Consider the following 3,974-nt stretch of genomic DNA (forward strand, 5'->3'; position numbering starts at 1 on the left):
CTCCGCTCCTCTGCCCCTAACCTCCTCACTGTGCCTTGTTCTTGCCTGTCCCATCGTCGACCCCTGGCCCATGTCCTACCACTGACCTGGAATGCCCTCCCTCCTCAGATCCTCCAAACTAACTCTCTTCACCTCTTCAAAGCCCTACTGAGAGCTCACCTCCTCCAGGAGGCCTTCCCAGACTGAGCCCTCCCTTTCCCTCTGCCCCTTCTCCCCTCCCCATCGGCCCCTACTCCCTCCCTCTGCTCTACCCTCTTCCCTTCCCCACAGCACTTGTGTACATTTTTATATATTATTTATTACTCTAGTCTATTAATGATGTGTATATATCTATAATCCTATTTATCTATTTTGATGGTATTGATGCCTACTTGTTTCATTTTGCTGTCTGTCTCACCTTTTTAGACCGTGAAGCCGTTGTTGGGCAGGGATTGTCTATCTGATGCTGAACTGTGCATTCCAAGCACTTAGTACAGTGCTCTGCACAAAGTAAGCACTCAATAAATACGACTGAATGAATTAATTTAACTTCCATGTTCTTTTGCCATATTGTCCAACTCGAGGCCTCATGACCTTGTGGCACAATGGTAGCGCATCTGACTCCAGATCAGAAGGTTGCGTGTTCAAATCACATTGAGGTCAGGGGAAGGTTTTCCCCGATTAGACTGTAAGCCCGTCAATGGGCAGGGATTGTCTTTATCTTTTGCCAAATTGTACATTCCAAGAGCTTAGTACTGTGCTCTGCACATAGTAAGCACTCAATAAATACTATTGAATGAATGAATGCTGAATCTGCGAAACAATTCAAAATCATGTTCATGTCATCTTGTACGTAAGTCTGAAGAGCAGATCCTTCTACATAGTTTCTGAACCATTGTCTCAAAGATTTCTGATGATGCCTACTAGAGGTTGGAAAAGCTTCTAGGGGCATAAAAAGCATATTTTGATGCTAATCCATAACCAATTACTGCTCTCAGAGCCTTCTTCAAATCCCATCTCTTCCAATAAGCCTTCCCCAATCAACTTATCATTTAAGGTGTATGTACCTAATTCCATTATTTGACTTTAGTTATAAAATGCCTGGCACCAAACCACAGCACAAGTGGCCATTCAATCAGTGTGGCTTAGTGGATAGAGCAGGGGAGCCTGGGAGTCAAACAAATCTGGGTTCTAATCCCAGCTCCATCCCTTGCCTTCTGCGTGACCTTGGGCAAGTCACTTAACTTCTTTGTGCCTTCGTTACCTCATCTGTAAAATGGGGATGAAGACTGTGAGCCCCATGGGGGACATGGACTGAGTCCAGCCTAATTTTTATTTAGACAACTGCTTAATACAGTGCTGGCACATAATAAGCACATAAATACCATAAAAAATCCAAAACAAATGAAAAAAAGCCCATTTGCATCTTCAAATTTGGCAGCATAGAGCAAGTTGGACAGGAATGGACCTATGTCGTAGTCCAGCTTCATTCTGACAGTGGGTTCCATCATCTATTTCAACCATCTATTCCCTAAGAATTTTGGTGAATTTCTAGGACAGTTTTGCCTAGCAATTTTCAGATGTCTGGTCAGTTGATGGTGTCTGACTCTGCCACTGGCAAGCTTGGGGATACTAAGATTATAATAATAATAATAATATTGCTATTTGCTAAGCACTTACTATGTGCAGAGCACTGTTCTAAGCGCTGGGGTAGATACAGGGTAATCAGAGTGTCCCAAGTGAGGCTCACAGTCTTCATCCCCATTTTACAGATGAGGTAACTGAGGCACAGAGAAATTAAGTGACTTGTCCGCAGTCACACAGCTGACAAGCGGCAGAGCCGGGATTCGAACCCCATGACCTTTGACTCCCAAGCCCGGGCTCTTTCCACTGAGCCACACTGCTTCCCTTAGCCACGCCACTTCACATTTAACCATTCTGTATCTCCATTTGCCAATGTATAAAAAGGGAATAAAATACCTGTTTTTCCCTACTTAAACTGTGAGCCCCATATGAGACAGGGACTTTGTGTGATCTGATTATTTCTAGTGCATAGCACAGGTTTTGGCATGTAATAAGCACTTAATAAATACCATAATTATTAATGTGGTAAAGAGGTCTCGGTATCTTTCCACATTTAAAACTCAATCAGAGACCCACAAAAGCAACCACATACTCACCCAAACATATTCAGCAAGCAACTGAGAAGCAGTTGGAAGAGGTAAGCTTAAAACTGTTGCCAAACAGAGCTGCTACTATTCCATTCCCTAGTGGTACTATTCAGTCATTCATTCAATAATATTTATTTCGTGCTTACTATATGCAGAGCACTGTACTAAGCACTTGGAATGTACAATTCAACAACAGAGAGAGAATCCCTGCCCAATAACGGGCTCACAGTCTAAACGGGGGAGACAGACAGCAAATCCAAACAGAACATAACAAAACAAGATGAACATCACCAAGATAAATAGAATCATGGAGATATACACCTCTAACAAAATAAATAGGGTAATAAATGATATATATACAAAACTGCAGTACTACTGCAGCTACCTGTGAGAGACCTACAAAAGCAGGAACTATTGCTTGCCTATTATTATTAGTAATATTATATTTAAGTGCTCAATATGTTTCAAGGACTGTACTGAACACTTTGGTAGATACAAATTATCAGGTCGGACACAGTCCTAATCCCGGATGGGGCTCACATTCTAAACTGATGCGAGAACCGGTATTGAGTCATCTTCCAGATGAGGAAACAGAGGCACAGAGTAGTTAAATGACTTACCTGAAGTCGTACAGCAGAGCCGGGATTAGAACCCAGGTCCTCTCACTCCCAAGCCCATTCGCCTTCCATTAGGCCACACTGCTCTACTCCTGCCACTATTCTGCTCTTCTACGGCTTCCCTAGAGCTCGCTTATATATATATATATATATATATATATATACACGCATGGTATTTGTTAAGTGCTTATTATGCAGCAAACACTGTTCTTAGCACTGGTAGATACAAATTTATGAGGTCGGACACGATCACTGTGGCTCAGTGGAAAGAGCCCGGGCTTGGGAGACAGAAGTCGTGGGTTCTAATCCCACTCTGCCACTTGCCATTTGTGTGACTTTGGGCAAGTCACTTAACTTTTCTGTGCCTCAGTTACCTCATCCGTCAAATGGGGATTAAAACTGTGAGCCCCAAGTGGGACAACCTTATCACCTTCTATCCCCAAGCTCTTAGAACAGTTCTTTGCACATAGTAAGCACTTAAATACTACCATTTATCTTTATTTTTTTTTTAAGTTCAAGGGAAGAGGATTTATTCCCCATTTTACATTTCACCATAGCTAAAGGTTGAACCTTTGCTGTACTATTTAACCTTCAGGTGAGCTGAGGGTCTGAGGAGCAAAATTTGTGACTGTCATCGAGAACAAGACTAATGGTCACATTTTAATATGGCTCTTCCTCTGCAGGTGATTAACTTTCAGTGTAAAATTTCTAGAACTAAAGAGCAATCCAGAACCGAGAAAATCCCCAGATGACTGAGATCAGTCTTTTCTAACAGTCCTCTCTCTCTCCACCCCTCCATCTGAAGACCCCTGATGTGCAGGGAGGATGGCCCATCGTGAGCCCGTGACTAGTTCTTCCCACTGAGCCCAGCTGGAATCAACCACATCCCCAAGGCCCCAATTTCTGGGTGATAATGATCATCTAATGACAATATGCTCTATGTTATTTGTCATCCTTTGATGCTGGCAGTTTCCAGCTAGTGTTTCTGATGGTGGCTTGTTTGTTTTCCATTAAAACTTGGAATCTTCCTTTTCCCTCTCTGATTTTCATTTTCATAAAATGACATTTCTGACAGAGGTCACCTTTCCTTCCAGCCTCCTGATTTTAGCTGTATCTTTTTTAGCATATTTTTGTAACTAATAGGTCTTAAGAGTATAGTACTTCTTTGGGAGAATGCAAGCAAGTGGGACTTCTAAAACTGGGAATT

The 3,974-nt window shown here is 42.4% G+C and overlaps 1 non-coding gene across 1 annotated transcript; it reads left to right on the forward strand.

Moving 5' to 3' along the window:
- Window positions 1-570: 570 nt before the first annotated feature.
- On the forward strand, window positions 571-642 carry TRNAW-CCA. Its single transcript has one exon. It is a non-coding gene; the product is annotated as a tRNA-Trp (tRNA).
- Window positions 643-3,974: the final 3,332 nt, after the last annotated feature.

Source organism: Ornithorhynchus anatinus, chromosome X1, assembly GCF_004115215.2.
Source record: "Ornithorhynchus anatinus isolate Pmale09 chromosome X1, mOrnAna1.pri.v4, whole genome shotgun sequence".
Lineage (NCBI taxonomy): Eukaryota > Metazoa > Chordata > Mammalia > Monotremata > Ornithorhynchidae > Ornithorhynchus > Ornithorhynchus anatinus.